The sequence below is a fragment of the Anas platyrhynchos genome, chromosome 1 (genome assembly GCF_047663525.1).
Source record: "Anas platyrhynchos isolate ZD024472 breed Pekin duck chromosome 1, IASCAAS_PekinDuck_T2T, whole genome shotgun sequence".
Taxonomy (NCBI): domain Eukaryota; kingdom Metazoa; phylum Chordata; class Aves; order Anseriformes; family Anatidae; genus Anas; species Anas platyrhynchos.
The window spans coordinates 172,087,707-172,110,412 of record NC_092587.1 but is presented as its reverse complement, the minus strand read 5'-3'; the positions used below and the strand labels follow the sequence as shown (position 1 = coordinate 172,110,412).

General features: G+C 38.3%; 2 long non-coding RNA genes across 2 annotated transcripts in view; one reads left to right on the top strand and one right to left on the bottom strand.

Moving 5' to 3' along the window:
* LOC119714880 (uncharacterized) overlaps nt 1-12,372 on the top strand; it is a 42,207-nt gene extending 29,835 nt beyond the window's left edge. The window contains exon 3 of the long non-coding RNA XR_005262136.2: nt 10,601-12,372. This is a non-coding gene — a long non-coding RNA (uncharacterized lncRNA). The remainder of the gene's footprint in view (nt 1-10,600) is intronic.
* Nucleotides 12,373-18,915: 6,543 nt separating this feature from the next.
* LOC119714846 (uncharacterized) overlaps nt 18,916-22,706 on the bottom strand; it is a 34,733-nt gene continuing 30,942 nt past the window's right edge. Inside the window, exon 3 of the long non-coding RNA XR_005262103.2 lies at nt 18,916-21,458. This is a non-coding gene — a long non-coding RNA (uncharacterized lncRNA). The remainder of the gene's footprint in view (nt 21,459-22,706) is intronic.

Genomic DNA, 22,706 nt, shown 5'->3' with positions numbered 1-22,706 from the left:
ATGTTAAGGAGGAGATCCAGAGATTCTAGCAGGTCTAAATTGTATTTTATTTTCCATGAGAATTAATGCATACTCTTTTTCTGAACTTGGAATACCCAATAAAATATTTTACTTTTTATTTATTTGTCTCTAAATCACTGTTTTCTTAACTCCTCTTAAACTTCATATCCTTTGTTTTCTCATTATAAGAAACTGGGCTTAAATTTAGTGCTCTGTTAATCCCTAGTCTTTTTTTCAGTATCATAAGGCATCTCAGAGTTAATTTCAAACTCAGTAATTTCAAGCACATGTTCAAATTCCTTTGGATGTATATACGAAGTCAACCATTACAAAATCTTCCCTCAAAGTGAACCAATTTTATTCCTCCTTGACACAGAATTGGGTATTTCTACTCAAACAAGCTACAGAATAGCTGATTGTACATATGGGGAACAATACAGTATCATGCAGACATAACAGTTTATGTCCTAGAAACTATATACATACATTACCATAGTGCTGGGACTCTTACTCCTGCTGTTGTTACATACATTTTCCAATTGTTCTAAACATTTTTGTGTTCCTGTTGAATTCTGAACCATCTGAGACACTTTCCTTCAGACAACAATGTTTTTCCAGTGGCATTTGGCAAAATAAAAGCAGATTTTCATAAGATGAATTCCCACTATAGGTACTATCTGACACTCTCTAAAGGGCCAAAGGGATGGCAAAATAATATATATAAAAATAATATACTGATTATACGTCAAGGCACATGCAAGACAAAGAGGTGATCCAAGACAGTCAGCATGGCTTCACCAAGGTTAAATTGTGCCTGACCAGTCTGGTGGCTTTCTACGATTGAGTGATTGCATCAGTTGACAGAGGAAGACCGACTGATATAAAGTTGGACTTCTGCAAGGCCTTTGACATGGTCCCACATGACATCCTGATCTCCAAATTGGAGAGAGATGGATTTGATAGGTGGGCCATTTAGTGGATAAGGAGTTGGATTGAAGGTCACACCCAGAGACTGGTGGTCAATGGATCTATATTCAAATGGAGGCCGGTGGTGAGTGGTGTGAACAGACAGAGTGAAAGAATAGACCAAACCCCACCTCACTACAGCCTCATTTAATGTACTTATAAAGAGCAATAAGGTCGCCCCTGAGCCTCCTTTTCTCAAGACTGAACAAACCCAGCTCCCTCAGCCACTCCTCATAAGACTTGCTCTCCAGACCCTTCACCAGCTTTGTCACCCTTCTCTGGACTCACTCGAGCACCTCGATGTCCTTCTTGTAGCAAGGGGCCCAAAACTGAACACAGTACTCGAGGTGTGGCCTCACCAGAGCCGAGTACAGGTGGATAATCACTTCCCTAGCCCTGCTGGCACCTAACTTGGTGTCATCGGCGAACTTACTGAGGGTGCATACAATGCCCTCATCCAAATCATCGATGAAGATATTAAACAGGACCGGCCCCAGCACCGATGATCCTTGAGGTCCCCAGAACCTAAGCCATTCTATGATTTGATGATTCTGTATATTGGTGCATATATATATGTGTGTGTGTGTGTGTGTATGTAGATAGATATATATCAGTTCTAATCCTTCTCTGGTCATGTGTGTTAAATGAAAGAAGAAAATGTTAACAATTCACCTGAATATCAGATAGCAACCTCAGCAACCTCCACTGATACCTAGTTTTCTTCAAATGAAATCAGGTAGAAATCAGCTCAGGATTCTACAATATTGGATTTGAGTACATAAATGTATTTACGTGTGAACTAAGTGTCTAAGTTTAGTACATTCAATTTGTGATTGAATGTAACATTTTTTTACAAACAAAAGCAAACAAACAAACAAACAAAAATGCTCTAATTACCCTCCTTCCCCTCCCCCCCATTTGAAAATTAGCAACAATTTATGTCCCTCAGCTACTGTACAGATGACCAAGAATGGAGTATCCAGACATCTATTACAACACATCCCGTGCCAGACACAAAACAAAGCTATGCTGTGATTCAGTCTCTCTCATTCTGTTGTGTTGTTCACTGACTTTCTTTCCAACTTGAAAAAGACTAAGTGTAGGATAATCACAGTTAGTTCATGGAGAGCTACTCAACACAACTGTAGTTACCTGAACAAATGTAGGTGACTAGCATATGAAGATTTGTTCTCCACTGATTGTATTGATCAGATTTCTGTAATGGGAGATGAGCACTCAGCTAGCATGCAAGCAGAGCATTCTTAATTACAGACTGGAACAGAACCCCTGATTCAGCTGTCAATGCATAGGTATTTAGTACCACTGAGACAACCAGAGGTATTTATGCAAGCAGCAAACGTAAAACACTCAATATCCTGCACCTGCTGAAGGTCTGGTGGTGCACACTGTAAGGTATCTCAGGTGACACTCAGCTGAGTTTAGGCAACTGAATTGAATCCATAGTATCCTGCTAAAAAGCTTTGATTAAACACATTTCCAGATTTTTACAGTCAGAGTGAACGCAAACTAGCCTAGAATTTAGTTCCATGATTATTACTGTTGTTTCAAAAAACAATTATCTCTATTATGTCAAAATAATTGTCCCTCAATATATTATTAAAACATACTATTGGCAAAAATATATATTCACAATTTACAATTACAATGAAATTACACAGAAATTAACCAGAAAACAGATATTCTAAACACAAGAAAGGTGGTGTTTTTTTTCTTTTACCATAAAAATATATTCCTGTAAATTGCATAGATTCTTGTACTTGTAAAGATTCACCTTGAGCAAGTGGAGTCTATGGATTAGAGAATCATTTAGAATGCATTTAGAAGCGTCTCAGAATGTATTATTCCTATGATTCACAGATTTGCAAATTAAATGATGTTAAAAGGAGGCAGGCTGAGGCATTAAAAACAAATGAGTAACTCTTTATATTTCAGATAAATCTGTTTTTTTATCATGATGTCATGTAATATTACAGCAGTGGTGGTGAGCCAAAGTTTTGTGCAATGCAAGGTTTGCGGGGGATTAGTCTTCTTAGTCCTATTTACAGGGTTGGAAACTGTACTCTTTGTAACACAAAGAAGTAATATAAATTTCATGGGACCTTAAATTTCACAGGAAAAATCCTAATATTTTTCAAGATACTTTTGAAGGACAAGAAAAGAGATGCACAGAAAAATATTGAATTATCCATTCTCTGTCTCACATTGTTGTTTCATGAGTAGGTCTTACGGAGAAAGAAGTCACTTTGGAGTTCTCCTGGGACACAGCAATCATGTATGAATCCATAACGTCCTCTGATCCATGCATCACTGGGAAGGGAAAAATCAAAGTAAACTTTCTCTTCCAACCCTGCAATGTGCTTATTTTCTCTTTTTGTTGATTACCTACCCTTTTTACTTTTGAAATAATATTAAAAATGTAAGCTGTTTGATTTACCATGTTATTTTTTTTAAATAACACATACGGAAATGGTCATCCATGCCCCCCCCAACACACTTGCCAGACAAACTCCCAGAAAACAAAGTCAACAGTAGCTGCCATGAATAAGGAGAGTGTTTTACATTTCCTTCAGCATAAAACAGGGAAAAATAAATCCCATCAGTAAGTAAATGAAGTGGATCTCAGCGTAACCAATCTATGAGCTGAAAATTAGTTTAAATCCCATGATAGGAAGGTTAAGAGTTTCATAGATTAGAGGGCCAAAAGGGACTGTTGTGATCAAATTTATGAACTTATGCAGAGATTTTCAAAGGCACAGAAGACATTTGGCTACCTAATTCCCACTGACTTACAAAAGAATTTGGATTTTTAAATGTAACTTCATTAAAAAGAAAAAAAAAAAAATCCCCTTTTTAAGAGTATTAATTTGACCAATACTAGGAACCCTAAACCATAATGCATAATAGTCAGTGTCATAGCCCATGCTTCAGTTATCAGTGTCTCACCATAGTCAAAACACTATTCTACAAAACATTGTAGAATTCTCCATGACCAGATACTTTACCAACAGAGGAGCTAAAAGGAGCTTGATTGCTAGACCTATTCAGAGACTTGTGCAGCCCAGCCATGGTGGTGAAAGGCCCTTTGTATTGAAACAGAGGACACAACATTTGGACTGTTTCTATTTGGTGTAGGCAGAAGTAAATCCAAAATCTTCAGATGCTTTGTATGAAAACATGCTTCTTCTTTAATGTATTTGATAAAACTATTCTTTCACTGTGCAATATAACCTAATTTCACCACAACATGATAAATTACAGGTTTTCAAGGTTACTAGAGCACAAAAAAGATTTACTGCATTCAACCTGGAAGGGGTTAAACACATTCTAGTTACCAAAAAGTACTATCCCTGGATCAGGAAATGGCACATCCATCAAAAAAACTTGAGGAAATTTGTTTGTCTCTTAGAATAAACTGTTTCTCCACAGTCTACTTCCTATATTTAAATACTGTTTTTCTTAGTTTTAAAAATAGTATGCTAATTTAACAACAGGGAACAGAGGAAGTATTATGCTAGATGAGACAATGATTCATCTATTTCTACTATTAAGTTTCCAACAGTGGCCGTTAGCAGGAAGTGTTGTTTTGTTAGATATATTTGATCTCTCCTAACAAAAGTTTTAACACACCGATTATATCTCTCTTTGGTTATGTTTTGCAATTTATTTATTTATATGACTGTTACTGGCTATGTGTTCTGAATGGCTGCCGGAATCAAAACCATATACTATTTTTTATTCCAACTTTGCTCGCTCTAAAAAGAGCAATTGGTGCTTTTCTCCAGCAGCCATACTTTGAAAATTCCTGTCAGTCTGAAGGATTCTCACTAACTTCAGAGACAGAGAGAAAATATATTGAAGACTGGGAGTATTTGTAGAACTGATATTTTCATAACATGCAAGAAATCTTTTCAGTTAAACTACTGCTACTGCTGCTTCATTCCTAAGGTGACTAACACACAAGCTCTGGCTTCCAGTATGCTAACCTCCCATGAACAAAAGAAAAGAAATCCCAGCAATGCATTCACTACCTAAACATCTGTAATATTGCTACAAATTCACAGGCTAAAGAGATCACAAGATTCTTTTAATTATTTTTATTTATTACTCAGTTCCAAATAATCTCTCTGTTCTTTACTTTTATATGCTTTACAAGAGTTAAGCTCTGAAATTATACTTTTGTGTCAATTCTGGCCAACAGCTACTTGGTCTACCAAATGGAAATCAGGAGAAATTGATATTAGTAATGAGTCAGTGGAGGAGAGGTAGTGTCATCTTTTCATGGAGGCGAGTTTTCCAGTTGAACACCCTATCCAAAAAAATAGTCTTTAATGGTTTCAACCGTCATACCGATGCCTATTTTGAAAGTTCAAACTAATAGTTTTGAAATGGTAATTAAATTAGTGGAAAGAGGTAGTGCACTTTTTTCTTTACCTTCTCCAACTAGTAGTGTCACCTTCTCTTTCTCTATTTAACTGTAGTGAAGATGAAGGAAGCATAATGGGCAACAGAAAATAACTATTCACAGATCTAGCTCTACATTCTTCCACGAAACATAGAAACACTTTTCCATCCAGCCCCTCTTTAAATTTTCATGCTCAGAGTGGGTTAAAAAATCATTTTTGAAACTTGTGAGGAGGAGTCATTCTTTATGTTCATTTTAGCTAAGATCTTCCTCTCATTTTATAGGGATATTTCATATCACTAATATCTTATGCGATCATTTCATTTGAAACTCTCACCATTGATTATTAATACATGGGTTCTGCTATACAGCCCAGATAATACCTCCCAAGTTGGATTTTCATCAGGCTGCTGCCTTTGGCTGCTATTGCATCAAATTCACAACCTTTTTGGTTTTCTTTGTTCTTTTTCCAGATTTCCTCTTGCACACTTCCTAAACACAGCTCTCTCTCCATTATTCCTCACAGAAATGAGACGTAATGACCCAACTGCCCTATCTCTCTCCCTTTGTTCCACCTCTCCTCACACCTGGTCAGTGCTGACTTTCTGTGGATGCTCATGCATTTTAAGCATCAATTTTCTAAGAAGCCATCACAGGTAGTAGTAAAACTGAACAGATTTTTCAGTCTGCACTTTAGCTAGTACAACAAAGACACAAGTCTAAAGAAAATTTAAAACATTTTCCATGATTCCACTTCCTGGTTGTTCTTGGTCCTTCTATAGTCCTGTTGCTCAAAGTCCTCCAATTTACCTCTGTTGAGACAAGTTCAGTGGAGCTGTTTTCTCTATTGGCTTCAAACTGTTCATGAACACTAGGCTTTGTCCAAGTAGCTGCAATTCCTGCTTTCAGTGTACACTAACTAAAGTAAGATTCAGTTCAGAGAAGTAACTCGTTTTACGCTGCTAATACCATTTACATCTTTGAAGTATCAGCAATTGTCACGCATTGCAGTGATCTTTAAAGATGCTTTATAGGAGCCCCTCTTCTCTAAGGCATGAGGACAGAAGAAGGAGGCTACATGGTCAGAAAGTCTCTCTAATACCCAGGTCTTGTGGAAATCGGAGTAACCAGTAATATTGATACCACTTGTGACCACACACACCTTGAATAAAATATTACTGTGCTCACTGATACAGTGTATCAGTTTCATTACATACAGATGCTAAAACTTTATTTGTTAGGCCTTGTTAAAGCTCACCATATAAGTAGTTTGCTTTTGCTTGTCTGACTGGCTTTCTGGAGAATCTTAATTTTTCTTGTTTGCTTCCTGTGGATGAGGTATTAAGAGTGACTGCTGTGCTTACTCAGCAAGAGAATATTGTCTATGGAACTAATTTATAGAAGAGCCAAGAATAATCACAGATACTACAAATGTGCAGTTCAGATGCAGACCCCACTTTCTTTGATATGGGTTTTCAGGAGAGAAATTCAACATTTCTGGAAAATAGTCATGAGTATTATTTAGCATATTCATTCCTGGAGAGCTGGGAGAAGAAACTATACTAAGAGCACAGTATTTTTTAATCCTGAAAGATGATCAAACATTGCAGTAATGGCAATAAAGAATCATCCTCTTCTTTAAATAAAGAAATAAATAGAAGCACAATTATGTAACATATTTTAAAATACCTCACATTACTCTTATTATCATCTTACACAAATACAAAATTCACAGGCTGTAGTGTGGAAACAGCTGTAGTTCACTGCAAATATGCAACACAGCCTATTCTAAAGCCTTTAGTAAGCACTTAATATATAATACATACCAATATACATGTATACTTGAGATTAGCTCACTATAATGGAGTCTTTCTTCTTTGACATACTTCCACTTTTCCTCTTTCAACCCATAATCCTCTTTTCTAGGTGTCCAAGAAAGAAGAAGAGAAGCATCAAAACACAAGACAGAGAGATTTTAGAAGCTTAAAGATCATTTAGAAATATAGAACATTTACACCATATTTGTTATATGATAAATCCACGCAGATTATAAGTTTTAAAATGTTGAAAGATGTATAAATTGATTGAATGAAAGAAGTTTAGGCTTTTGAGTCAAAATTATCTAGAAAACTGTATTTTAGAAAAATATTAAATCCATTTCTAAGCTTTCTTTGGTCACTTTGGTCACGTTTTTATCACTTTAAAAATGTGCTGAAGCAGATTTTACAGAGCAGGCTTAGTGTCTCACCAGAGTTAGCATATATTTTGAATTAGCACATCTTTGGTATTGCTTTGGTCACAGGTGAGCAATGACTATGGTAGTTTCCAGATTTTGTTCTATAGTTTATTTGTAGTGTGATTATTATAGCAGTATAAGGGAGGAAGTTAAGAAAGATAAATTCAAATAACGTAAAATCGGGGGAAAAAAAATTGAGCCTGATTTCTTTGTTGAGGTATAGCAAAGAAAGCATATCTTTCCCAATTAAGATGAAATGATGTTGGTGATCTTTTTAACTTTGAGATATAGCTGTCTTCATTTTATTTAAGATCTCCTAGGTTAGTAGACTGAGGACTGCCTCTCGCTTTTATGAAACTATAAAGAAATTATTCTTTCACACAGAAAGGTTTCTTTCTTCCTCCCAGATGATTTATTTAGAGTTTGTACAAAGATTTCAGTATGCTGTGAAGCCTTCTAATTTGTTCATCTTTGAGCATACACAAGGATGTGATATCTAATATTTTGAATGGAAAAATATGCAGAAAATGCACTTAAAAATACCATGGGGACACTTAATATAGCAAGAAGAAACTGGAAAGGCACATCTGCATTTTGTTTTCCTCTCACTTAAGCCACCCTTGGAAATGGTGGTTTAGATATTGCCTGTGTGACATTCTGAATACCTTGTATCTTGTTAACAAAATTTGCCTCAGAGATTTACTCTACTTTCAGTCTGCCAGTACACAGACCATCCTGAAAGCATCCTTTAAACAGGATGCTTTCTTACATTTCTCTATTTTTTATTATTAATGTATTCCAGAGGATGGGTTGTGAATGTGGCTTTCTTTACTTTTCATGGACAGAACTGCTATTCCTGAAGTTGTCAGCTCCAGCTGTGGCACAGAAATCTAAAAATAAATGGATATACTGCAACCTGGTGAGACTGTTATACTCCTGTGGTGCTTAGTCTTGCTCCTCAGTGAGTTACACTAGTTCATCAGGTCTAGTCCAATGGAAGTTCCGCCCTGCTCTCATGTATTTGTAGAGAAAGGTTTTGAAGTAGTAGCCTCTTTCTTGGGAGTGGGGAGGAAACTCGTCTGTTCTTGTTAAGCATATAATAAAACACATCGAAGATCCTTTCAAGTCTGCAGCAGTTCTGACATCACATAGTACCAGCACAAGTTTTATTCCTGAAAAGACCTGGATTCTGAAGTAATATGTAATTTCTACACAAAAGTTGTACAGAACAACAGTTTGTTCAGAACAAAAATCATCCATTAAAAACACTCCTTTTCCCCCAAGCCATAGCCTCTTTTTTCTTTTCATATCCATTAGTTTGTGTCCTGTACATGAGTTAGGCAGCCTCTGAATACAACCACTGATGTGTTTACATAGGTTTCCTTCTTTGGCGAAGCCTTCTGTAGGCATTTTTGGTATTTTCTCAAAACAATGTGGCATCTCAGTGTGGATTTTCCCTATAAGAGGAAAGCAGTGACACCCTGAAATAAAATCAAAGCTACAGTCTCAGAATAATTAGCTTCAGAAATATGAAGACAGTACATTAGATGTCTCCTCCCAGTAGTCCAAAAACAAAAAAGGAAAAGGGAGGGGGAGAGACGGGGTGGGGGGGGCGGAGAGAGAAGAGGGAGAGATGATCTTAAAATAAATTCAGTTTCTGTAAGAGAGGCAGAGAAAGAAGATAGTACCAATTGTCTTCATAAATGTGTTAAGTCACTTGCAATAACCATCAGAAGCTGCAGTCCCCTTTATCCCTAAGGAGAGAAAAACAAAAAAAAAAAAAAAAAAAAAAAAACAAGTTCCATCAAAAGCTGACAATGTTGCTAATAGTCAAGAAATTGTGACAGAGTTTTAAAATGTGGTAACTAATATAAAGGCATTATAATATAAGTCATTATATACACTGTCACCTCAGTGATTTGGCTTCAGATCTGGCCTCTGCAAAGCAAGGGGTCAGGATTAAAGAACAGCCAGAAGATTCTTGCCTTTGGGACTAGCAGGGATGAGAAGGATCTTCTGGATTCAGGGGAGGGAGGAGGAGCAGCTCACTTCCCTCTGGAGCATTCCCCAATAGCTTCCAAGTAGGAGGCTCTTGCTACAGCTATGACAGCAGTAATTATAACCTCAAAGATGGTAGAATAGCTGAAACAGTACGGGTCAGTATTCAAAAATGGGAGAAACCTATTGAGCTACTGAAGACCCTCTGGAAGGTTGACAGTATGTAGAAGACATGAGTCTACTTGCTTTAGAAGTTTCTCTTAACAATGAAAAAAAGGAATTAAGACATCAGGTCTAAAAACATGCATTGTTGGAATCTAAGGCAGAGGAAAGGAAAACTGTGAATCATCATTAGTCATTATAAGGAAATAAAGGTATATGTTCTGAACACAGATGAAGCCCTTGACAAATGGAGTGATAGCTACTGAAAAGCCAACAGAGCTCTCAAGCCTCCCTTATAATGACGGCACTACAATTGGGTTTTACATGAAGCATAGGCTGCTTGCGCCTTAGTTGCCATTTCTGAATCAGCTAGCAGTAACACATTACTGCTCCAACAAATAGCTTATCATTGAGCTTACAAAAGGTTAAAGTTCTCTTTATTTATAGATCACAGGAGCAGAGCAGCAGTGAAAGACAGTACTCGCTACTTATGTCCATTTCTTCCAATTGTATCCTCAAAATGTGACACCAGCTTTTAGCCAAGGAAGGATGTTGTTAGTACTCATTCATTGTGGTAACTGTGCAAAGGTGTGCTGATTTTTTTTTTACATACATGTAAATTCTTGCTAGAGTGTGCACTAACCCTTACTTCAGATTTCACATGCAAGTTAGACTGTAGGAAATTAGTTCCAAAACCTCATCTCATTTCCAAGTGTAGTCACAAATTGTATTAGGTGGGTCTCACTGCTCCATTCTGTCTGTTGTCTCTTCCCCTCACTAACTTTTTGCCTTCCCTGATTTCCGTCTTCATGCAGGGATGAAGGATGACTTGTGTCTTCCTCTGGGATCCAGCTCAGTTTCTTCCCCTCTCCGGTCTCTCCAGGAATCACAGTGTCGACTGTCTTTTTCTACAAACAAAAAGAACAAGCAGTAATGAAGTTTTTAACACTCTCAAGACGGTGACAGACACTTATGTCTCTTGCCAAGAGACTTCAGTGTGGGGGCTGCACAGAAATTGTGTGGGTAATAATCTCTTTTAATTGGATCACAGCATAAGGAATCATTACATTTTGTCTGACATCTCGTATATCACAAACCATCGTAACTTAGACCATCCCACTGCAACCCCTTTATGCCTCACATTAGACTAAAACAGAACTAGCAAGTTAACTGGAAGAAACGAGGAAATGTAGAATTACCATACTTCCTTTGGTAGTCTGTTCCACTACTTAACCATCCATGAAAATGAGTGTTAAACAAAAGCACTTATTTCCAGTCTAATTTTTTCCTACTACAGCATCTTTCCCTTGGTTCTTTTTTTTTTTTCTTTTTTTCTTTGTTTTTCCAACACCCCACCAACTATTTTTTTTCTTTTTTACAGTATTAGAAAACCCTTAAGTAGTGTTTCTGAATTGTTCCCACAAAAATAGAACCAAAACACTAGAAACAAATAGCCAAAAACATTCTCATGACTCTTTTCTGCAACAACTACAATTTTTAAACATCTTCTTCAAAACATAAACTCAAACTGAATCCCATTCCAGTATCAGACTCCTGAATACAATGTTCAGGAACAGCATAAAGATTATATAAAAAAAGACAGATATTGAGGAAGTATATGTAACAATCTCACTGTGTGTGAGAGAGACAATATGATTTTGTAGTTAAAGTGCAGGATGGGAATTCAAATGTCTGTGATTTAGTTCTCATTGTATTGAAGACTGTTATGTAAATTCAGGTAATTATTTTTTCAAAATTTTTTGATTTTGTTACACCAGATGTACTAAACTGCAAGTAAGAGTTTCTCAAGGGTGTTGCAACATTTATTTCTTTATATTCTCTAAGTGCTTTGGGGTCCCTATCTGAAATCATTATTACTATTAATATTCATGTACCTCGCCACATTTTTGTTAAAGTGATATCAGTAAAGGTATTCTAGAAATTATGATTATATCTTTGTGAAGTACTTCTTTGTAATCCAAAATAATATTCAATAAAATTGAAGAGATAGGATCATCTTTCTGATTTCAAGTCTGAAAATCAAAAGTTTGAAATACGGAAACAACCCTTAAGAAGAGACTTCATTTTCCCCTTTAACAAGGAAGTCCAATATATTTATGCATCTCTACTCATCCAGTATAATTAGTCTATGTCCACAAACAGAAATACATATTTATGTACAAAGTTTAATTCTAAGGTTGGAAGGTGTAATAGAGCCTAATTTTATTGTACTAGATATTTTTCCTAGAGGTGAATATTGATTTCACACTGTCAAACAAACTGCAAAATACATTATAACAAAACAATTAAAACTGCTGATAATTATTACAATTAACTCACTGCTTCGTACTAATAGAATGTTCAAGCATCCGAGAATTCATGATTATCAGAAACTAATGGATGTTCAGAAGAGGATGTCATTTTCTGTAGCAATTTGTTCTTGGCCAATTTAATGTTCCCTCAAAACATTTTTCCATTCCCAAATGTCTCATTTGTGGCTTTGCAAAGGAAAGGATCATGATAGTATTGTTTCAGTTCTTATTTTGTCTTCAGAAGGCTTTTCACTTTACTGTTATGCCAGGAGCATATATACCAAAGGAAAAAATAAAAATAAAATAATAAATAAATACATAAATAAAAACTTGAAACATTTTATGCATTCATTTTTTAAATATAACTGGAAGATTGTCATTTACAGCAGTGATAACACTATACACTGAGGAGTATAGAGTTTTGGCCAAAAGAAGTACACTGAAATCTGGTTCCTTCTTATTTAGCAGTATTTCTGTGTTATGTGTACAACTCTGGTTGCATGAAATCTCTTTATTATAAACCTCTTGATCTGTGTTGCGCTGCTATAACATTTGGGTGTTGTTCCAGTGCCTGAGAGTAATGCTGCTCTAGCATTGCAAGAACAAGCATCCAAATGGAGTTTAGCAATTCAAATCCAAACAGTGCCTGCAGTAGCCCTTTGATAGAAAGAGCAAGTTGGGAACAGCAAGGGACAATCCCTCCAACCTTAATCCTGTCCACATGCATTTTTTGCACTTGCAATGCCAGCGGTACGTCAATTAAATGTTGCTCTGAAATGGTATCTTTTCTGCAGGGAGTCATACAGCTGATTTGGCAACCCCTTTATTATGCCACTGCAAAAACTCATGATACAACAATTTAATCTGTAATTTACTTTATGAAATACTATTATGAACTTTTCAACAGGGAGTACTGTGATCAAGGATCAATTCTATAGGACACCTGTTTTACAGAACAAAACTTCTCCAGTGACTAATATCTTGGGAAAACACATTTCTGAAAAGCTACAGTGTCTGCAAAAGCATGAGACAATTAAATTCCTTGCTGAGATTTGTATTTCCAGTATCTTAATTTTGTTCTTTGGAGAAATAATGTAGTTAACAGGAACAAGCAAATACTATTAATTATTTCTTCAGCATCACCTGTGTGTTTTTGTGTATTGAACCGACAGGAGAACATGTTTTGTGATGTAAGTCTCTTACATTTTCTTACAAATAAGCAACATAATTCAAATAAATGAGCCATCAGAGCCTTGAGAACCTTCCCATAGAAAACAAAAGATAGTGGATGAGAAAGAAAGCTTCATATTCCTTCATTAAATATGTTTAAGTTATGACATATAAGATTATAGACATAAGACATAATAATATGTTTGAAGAATAACAGAGTTTCTGAATTTTAAATAAAATTCTCAATAAGCTGGAGCAGACTTTCCAAGGATTACTTTAATCTTTTTTTAAAGCAGGAAATACACTAGTGCCTTGCTGATTTTTAAAGCAGGAAATGTATCAGTGCTTTGCTGAATCAGGGCCTAAAAGAGCAATCCAGTCACAATCTGGGACAAAAATATCACAGTGTGTAAAATATCCATAATGTGATTAAAAAGAAAAAGGTCATTTTGAAGCTTAAAAAAATTTAAGAGTTGAAGCTTTGAAATGTTTCTACACATAGGGTAAGGAACATACAACTTCACTCAACATATAGCACCACTAATATGTTCATCTTATAACAGTTTAGCTAATAAAACAGCTTGAACAGCTTTGTGTCACTGGGGATAGAGGTAGGGAGCAGGTAAGCCCCCCCTGGATTTAAATAGCCAAACGCCTATTAAATAGAACACCTTACAAAACACCGATTAAATTGATATAGATATCTTCATGCATGACAAATCTGGTGACCTTCTACAATGGGTTTATAGCATTGGTGGATAGGGGAAGAGCAACTGACATTAACTACCTGCCCTTCTGCAAAGCATTTGACACTGTCCCCCCTGTGACAAGCTTGTTTCTAAATTGGAGAGACATGAATTGATGGATGGACCAGTTGGTGGGTAAGAAATTGGCTTGATGGCTGCACTCAGAGAGTTGTGGTCAATGGCTCAGTGTCCAAGCAGAAATCAGTGACAAGTGGCATTCCTCAGGAGTTAGTATTGGGATCAGCACTATTTAACATCTTTGTTGGTGACATGGACAGTGGGATTGAACGCACTCTTCAGCAAGTTTGTCAATGACACCAAGCTGTGTTGTGCATTTCACAGGTTGGAGGGAAAGGATGCCATCTAGAGCGACCTGGACAGGCTTGAGAGGTGGGCCTGTGCAAACCTCATGAAGTTCAACAAGGCCATGTGCAAGGTCCTGTACCTGGGCCAGGGCAATCCCAAGTACAAATACCAGCTGGGTGGAGAATGAATTGAGAGCAACCCTGATGAGAAGGACCTGGGGGTGCTGGTGGAGGAAAAACTGAATATAAGCTGGCAATGTGCACTTGCAGCCCAGAAAACCAAGCATATCTGGGGCTGCATCAAACGAAGTGTGGCAAGATGGTTGTGGGAGGTTCCCCCTCTGCTCTGCTCTCATGAGACCCTACGTGGAATGCTGTGATTAGCTCTGGGGCCCCCAGCACAAGAAGAACAGGAACATATTAGAAAGAGGCAAGAGGAGAGCCACAAATATGATCAAGGGGCTTGAGCACCTCTCCTCTGAAGACAGGCGAAAGGAGTTACGGTTGTTCAGCCCAGAGAAGTGAAGGCTCCAGGGAGACCTTATAGCAGCCTTCCAGTACCTAAAGGGGGCCTAATCCTTTCCAACCCAAACCATTATAAGATTCTATATGCAAGAGCAGAGTATATTGCTGAGGGATGAATGCAAATGCCAGCTATTGATTATTGACCACTGAACATATTTGTGCCTGTGGGAAACAACAGGGAACTGAAAAACAAGTGAGAGAAGTGTTGATAATTCTTTAGACAAAGCACAGGAACAATAGGTCTACTCTGTGTACATCTACATCGGAGTACAATGCAGATGCCACAGCTAACAGATACCAAAGCCAGGCATCCTCATCATGGCATGCTGCTATTATGCATACCTGAAAGAGGAACTAAGTCAAGTATCTCAGCAAGTCTATGGTGAATATTTAGATTTTAAAGACAGTTCTGAATAAGGAAAGATTTGGAAGCAACCGAATTTGCCTGTTGTTGGAGCCTAACTGTGCTCACAGAAAGACAGGCCTCATTTTATCTAAGTGAGCAGGGTGGCAAGAAATAAACGTCTGTCTTTGTCATGAACTTCTCCTCCTAATGGGAAGATTCCATAATATCCAAAACAAGGGCTTGTCCACTTAAATCACATATCTCTCTGCCAGGAGGCAGGAAGAACACCTAGTAAATTCACGTAACCAAAATGTGTCTCTACATCTGCAATATTCACTTAGAACCCAGTGTGCCAATTGAGATTGCCACTTTTTGTGACATGTTATGTCTGGCTATATATTTGTACTGCATTTAGCCAGTGGAGCTGTGATTTTGTCTTGAGACTGTCTATACTGTCATAGTACAAAACAAAACAAAAAATTCTATTTCCTCTTAATTTTAACATGGGAACATGATGTTAAGTAAAATGCAGGTGAAAAATTAGAAAAGACTACGAAGTTTTTGGAGGACTTTGGAGTACCCAGTGCTAGAATACAAAAGATTTCACTTTCTCAAAGTATAAATGTGGGATAACATCTTTATCAAATATCTGGGAACAGTTGAATTGTACTACAATTTCTAGAACAATGTTCTTCTATGATCTTTTTTAACTACAGTCTGATTCCTCCCACCCCTTTTTCAGACTCCATAGCCAAACTGTCATAAAGAGTTGCTAAGACTGATTCACATTTTAAGAGTACTGTGGATATGTAAAACATGAATTAGTCTTGCTAGTCTTGCTAAGGGAATTAGAATCAGAATGTAAAGAAAATAAAAAAATAAGGAAAAAATTACCTTGTCAAGCAGCTGTGATCAAATTCAGTATCAAATTCAGCTTTTGGGCTTACTTCTTCACTGAAATTGTATAATGTACAAAACAGCAGACTGAGACCCCACAATGCACATCTTTCACTTCTGAGTTCAATTAGACATGTCCTAGGTTCACAAGCTTGGCAGGCTCAAACAAGTTGTGTTTTTAAAGCAATCTTTTTTTTTTTTTTTTTTCTTTTTTCCTTCAGAAGTAACTTTCCCAAATGTACTCATGAATCAAAGACTGCAAATGTAAAGCATCACATCTCAGTTCTGGCATCTCAGTACCCTTCTCAGACCCAAAGGTCATTATCACATTCAAAGGTCTGAAATGCACATAACACAGATTCTAACTCTGGCAATGTGACAGAATAAGCCAGGAACTAGCAGATAAAGACATGTGTCATCACAGATCCCTGGAAGAACAGCAGGGGGTATTGAAGGTAAACACACTAACAACATGTCCCAGTATAGCTGAATTTCAGCTGAAAAATGAGAAAATGAGTACAAAGATCTTTTGAAGTCTCATCTGAGTCATATGGCACCATTAAATGCAGAGAAAATCTTTCTTTCCAAGACAGTTGAAATCAGCTTTATTACATGAGTTTTTAATTCTTCATTGTTCACTGCAGAATACACCTCCCTGAAAAACTCAGAGCTGTTGACCACGGAAGCTAAAAAGATTGCTAGTTATTGATAACTGTGAAAAACTCTTTAATTTGGGCATTTATGAAGGACACAATAAAACAAAGAAAGACAGCTGAATGACTTCTTACTTCCTGCAGTGAATTTTAAATGCCCAGAGAAATAAAAGGTTGTCATCTCTTCAGGCCGTTTATGGTCAGACTTGTAGATTGGCTAAAGTAGTGTACTGTGAGAGTGTGGGGCTGAGAGAGAGTCAAACTCCTGCTTTTTGCTTCCCTGCTGCACAGAAGCTCAAACAGGTCACAAAGGTGAATCGCACAGAGTTTTTGATAGAGTGTTTAAAACAGGGAAGTATTTTCCATTGTTCACCTCACTTCTGTAGGCATACAGAAAGCGTATTTGTGTTGCCAGTGAGAAAAGACTTGTCTTTTTACCACAAGAACATTCATCTCCCATTTTTTCCATGACCAAAATACTGACGTTAACTCACCACAGAACAAATGTGATGGATGCAAGAGTAATCAAGCAATGACTGAATCTGATGAGTGCATTTCACGTCTGAGACTACTTTCCCATTCTCCATCCCGGGCTGAAGTAACTGTGATTTTAATTAATCTGCCATAGAATGTCATAGCATAAATGAGTTCAAAAGATTTCGATACAATCCACAGCACATCACAAATATCACCTTCAGCTACAGCCATTTCTGTAGTCTTAAATCTGAGAGATATGCAGATAAGATGACAGGTGTAGCATGTAAGAATAAAATATAGTAGAAATCAATTACAGTCAAGTAATTTTTCTTCCTTAAGCAAAATTTTATTATTAAAGAGAAATTAGTACAACAAAAGTGGCTCTAATTTCCTTAATGATTGAAAGATCTACATATTTTCTCTAAAAACTAAATTTCACTCTTTAAAAGTAAATTATAAATAAATTGTCTTAGTTTTTCACGATTGCTATAGTGCATCATATTGGAAACTGTGCCACCTGCACTGAGAAATACATCCAGTAACTCATCAAACAATCAAATGTAATTAATATGATAGTCACAATTAATATGATATTTTCTTACCTAATGCTATATATGGAGTGGCAATTTATGTTGAGAAAATTGTTGATATTAATAAAGAAAGGGGAGATTTGTGAATGTGGCCATGGGGGTTGGAAAGCCCCGTGGTTGAGATAACATTAGACTCTTAACGATGAGGCCATCGGGAATAGAAAAGAGTTTAGAGGGAACAAAGAAGGGTGATTCAGGAGACTCCATGCAGTCTCCCAGTTTCTTGTTCTCCACCTGGTCTCTTGTTCTCCAGTTTGCTGTTGTTGTTACATTCAAAGTTCTTTGACCAATGAAAAGTTGTTTTGAAAAGAACTGCTGTGGAAAGAAGGGTATAAGAGGGGAGCCTACCCTCAAGATAAAGAAAAGGCAACACGATGAAGTTACGTCATCAATAAAGAAGCAGGAAAAAGAAGTGAAGAACAGGCTAGCAGAATGGAGACCAGGACAGGAACAGGCACTTTGATTGCCTCATGAAGACAGGTTCAGCCAAACTCAGCAAACTGCTCAGAGAAGCTCGTACAGAAAGTCGCTGGAAATAGGCGCACTGGAACTGGAGAGAAAATCGAGCTGAGAGAAGCGGACCCGTGCACACAACTGCCTCTCGCTGGTAAGCAGCTGCACATTATGGGGAATCATACGTCCTTAGGAACAAAGACTGTCCTGGTAACCTTACAGCTTATTCTCCTTCTTAACAATCAGACAGTTTATGAGCCTGAAATCTGGGACCAAACTGAGGTCAAGGTGTGGGACTCTGCAACTAAAAACGACAAGGTTGCGGTGGGATTGCTCGGCACCTGGCGAGCAATCTCTGAGGCCTTAAAGAGCCGTGTGGAGCCACAATCACAAACGTGTGGCTTGCCAGATAGTGAGGGAGCTGCGGGCTCCTTTACTGATCCAACCGCTACGCCATGGGCCCCTCTGCTGCTACAGCCATCAAAGGCTTTTGCTGTTATGCCCCCTGTTGACCTGAACGTGCCTTTTGACCCAGGCCTATTGGCCTTGAAAAGGAGATGGATATGCTTTTCTTCGATCTGGGAAGAACGGGATACTTAAGGCCTGAAGACCGAGTTGCTTGACAACTTAAAGCGAGACATATTGTTCAAAGGGAATGGAAAATGGAGACTTGTATGTAATCAAGAAGAAGAGTGGAAAATGGAGACTGTTGAGTCGTGGAACTTGGAGGATTGTTTGTTACCTTTTCTGATTGTACGTATGTATAGGCATACTTGCGTTTCGTATGTAAAGCAATGTTCCGTGTATTTGATGTTTGTGTGTGAGTGTTGGTGGAGCGTAGACTCCTGCACACCCAGCGCTGTTTACTTGCCTTTTATATCTTTTAGAAATATTTGTTTTATAAATATTACAAAATTCAGATTGAGTTGAGACCTCATTTATAACAGTACCAAATAATAAGTCTGGAAAGAGATTTTTTTTTTGCTTGGCTTGCTGTTTACATATTTGGCTAAGTACATTCTATGTGTGAGTAAATTAGAGATCAAGACATGCCATAAAAATTCTAGCATGGTAGAATCTTTTTCTACAATCTCTTTCAGATGTAAAATACGTAGTCCACCATTATCCTGTCTTAAGAAAGGAGTCACCCATTTCAAGGCATCTAAAAAATGCCATTTTCAGAAATGTAATAGATTACATACTTAGTAATAAGAATCCTTTTCAGAGGTCCAATTAAGAAATTAAACACAGAAAATAAATGTATTTCCTACTTCTTTTTTCTTTTTTCCCCAGTCTAAAAATCTAAGTCCCATGGAGTTGTATTGTGCTAATGGCTATGCTATCAACAATAGTAAGCAAGGCCTGCCCCTGCTACCCCTTTCTGAGAACAGCTTTCACAGATTTCTGTACAAATGCTACATCCTCTCTGAGTGAATACTCAGATGTTGTATACCTTTTTTACCTGTTCGTATTGGCTTATGTCCAATACTAGTAGCCTGTATCTGCTACATGGGGTGGAATCTAAAGCCCAGGGAGAAGTACTTCCACTCCCTGTTCAATTTAGGGATGTTCCAATAGAAAAATGCTGAATCTGTGTGATGTGTTAGCAATCTTGTCCCTTCCCCAGACAGACTTCTAAGTCAGGGCTGTTATAAGGTACTTCCACCTAGGCTAAGAAGCACAGAACCTAGTCATCAGTTAGCCTTTGAAAAAGCTAAGTAGAGCTCACACCTAAAACAAGGTCTTTATAAAAAGGAAGAGATTATCTATAGGCCTTTTACAACACAGCCTTTTGATTCAAGTGTTTACACATAAAATTGGATTCTAGCCCCATTTTGACTCAAGATTAAACCTTCAAACCCTAATGCCAGAACTCTCAGCTCCAGAATACAGCCTAGTGGCAGTACAGAAAAAATGAAAAAGGGAAATACTTCCCTTTTCAGATGTAGTGAAACTGAGCCTTTGTGAAACAAGAATTAAGGTGCCAAGAAGTCAAAAAGATGTGAGCAGAGTCCAGTGAACCATTACCTTTTCCCAGGGGTATTTATGATCTCTACTCAATGATTAAAATGTAAAGTGTAATGTGTAAAATATACTGGGAGAAAACAGTGCCAAGAGCATTGCATTGCCATCATCCAAGAGTTGGAAAAATATGAAGAGAGCAGTGAGAGCAGAGAGAAAGACAGAGATACTGTAAAATATCACCTTAGAAGCATAAAGAGAAAAAAATTATACCATTCCACAAGTGGTAAATCAGAGGCAAGATATTAGATGGCTCATTCAATTTTATGCAACAAGTATACAGCTGAGCTAAGACTAGGAGACTCATTCTAGATACACAAAATCATAGAATCATAGAATAATAGAATGGTTTGGCTGGAAGGGACCTTAAAGATCGTCTAATTCCAACCCTCCTGCCATGGGCAGGGGGGACACCTTCCACGAGACAAGGTTTCTCAAAGAGCCATCCAAGCTGGCCTTCAGCACTTCCAGGGATGGGGCATCCACAACTCCTCTGAGCAACCTGGTACAGTGCCTCACCATCCTCACAGGAAAGAATTTCTTCCTAGTACCTACTCTAAATCTATTCTCTTTTAGTTTAAAGCCATTACTCCTTGTCCTAATACTATACTCCCGAACAAAGAGTCCCTCTCCTGCTTCCTTTAGGCCCCAGTCAGTTGCCAGAAGGCTGCTATAATGTCTCCATGGAGCCTTCTCTTCTCCAGGTTGAACCCCAACTCTCAGAACTTGTCTTCATATAAGAGGTGCTCCATCCTTGTGGCTCTCTTCTGGACTCTTTCTAATATGACCTTGTCCTTATTGTGCCAGGGGCCCCAGCGATGAATGCAGTACTCCACGTGGGGTCTCAGAACAGCAGAGAAGAGGGGGAGAATCACCTTCCTCAACCAGCTGGCCAGGCTTCTTTTGATGCAGTCCAGGATACAGTTGGCTTTCTGTGCTGCAAGCATATATTGTTGGCCCATGTTGAGCTTCACATCAACCAACACCCCAGGTCCTTCTCAGGGTTGCTCTCAATTCATTCTCCACCCAGCCTGCATTTATGTGGATCTTCTCCATGGTCTTGCCAGGCACAGAGGTGAGACTGGCCTGTAGTTTTCTGGGTCTTCCTTTTTTTCATTTTTAAAAATCAAGGTAATGTTTCCACTCATTCAGTCAGTGGGAGCTTCAACAGACTGCCCTAATAATAAGAGAAAAGAGAGAAAGGAAGAGACAAACTAACTCCTAAAAAAAAAAAATAATAATAAATAGATAATAATTTAAAAAAAAAAAAAAAAAACAAACAACTAGAACTAGAATGACTAAAAGACAAAGTGGTTCTCTAAAAAAAAAAAAAAAAACAAACAAAAAAAAACCAACAGAAATAACATCAGCAAAAAGTAGAAGAATTTTTCCTCTTGAAGACATAAGTAGTGTAAAAATGGTTATCAGACAACCTTATTTTGTCTTCTGCTTTTACCTTTCTGGTCCCATCTTATCTTATACAGTTCAGTCAGTGGAGAAAGAAATAATTACTGTAATTTTATTAATAGGTTAATTTTTGAGCTTCTGTGTGTGGTGGTTACACTCGGGTGGGCAGCCAAGCTCCACCACAACCACTCTCTCAGTCCTTCTCCAGGAGAAGGACTGAGAGAGCTGAAGGGTTCCAATAAGGACAGGGAGATCACTCAACAGTTATCATGACAGGCAAAACAGACTCAGAGTAGGGAGACAGTAAAACTTATTGCCTATTACTAACAAGCTAGAGAAGTGAGATGCAACGGAAAGAAACAAGTAATACCCTCCTTCCCCTTCCCCCCCCGCAATGCCTTCTCCCCCCCTCCCTGTTCACCATCTTCTACCTCTTCCCACTAAGTGGTGCAGGGAAATGGGGAAGTGGGGGCTGTGGTCAGTGCCTAACACTTCGTCTCCACTGCTCCTTCATGGTCTCTCTCTGCCCCTGCTCCACGTGGGGTCCCTCTCATGGGATGCCATCCTTCCTGAACTGATCCTGCAGGGGTTGCCCACAGACAGCAGTTCTTCAAGAACTGCTTGCGCATGGCTCAGTACCATGGGGTCCATCTGTCAGAAGCAAAAGGCTCCAGCACGGGTCCCCCATGGGCGGTAGCTCCCCCCAGACCCCTGCTCCTGTGTGGGCTCCTCTTCATGGGCTGCAGCTCCGGCCCGGGGCCTGCTCCTGCGCAGCCTCCTCCAGGCCACATCCACCTGCTCCACCGGGGGCTCCTCCACCCATGGGGGGGCTGCAGCATGGAGATCTGCTCCATGTGGGACGCATGGGCTGCAGAGGGACAGCCTGCTCCACCAGGGGCCTCTCCACAGGCCTCAGGGGAACTTCTGCTGCGTACCTGTAGCACCTCCTGTCCTCATTCTGCACTGACCTTGGGGTCTGCAGGGCTGGTTCTCACTCCTCTCTCTCCACCAGTTTTTG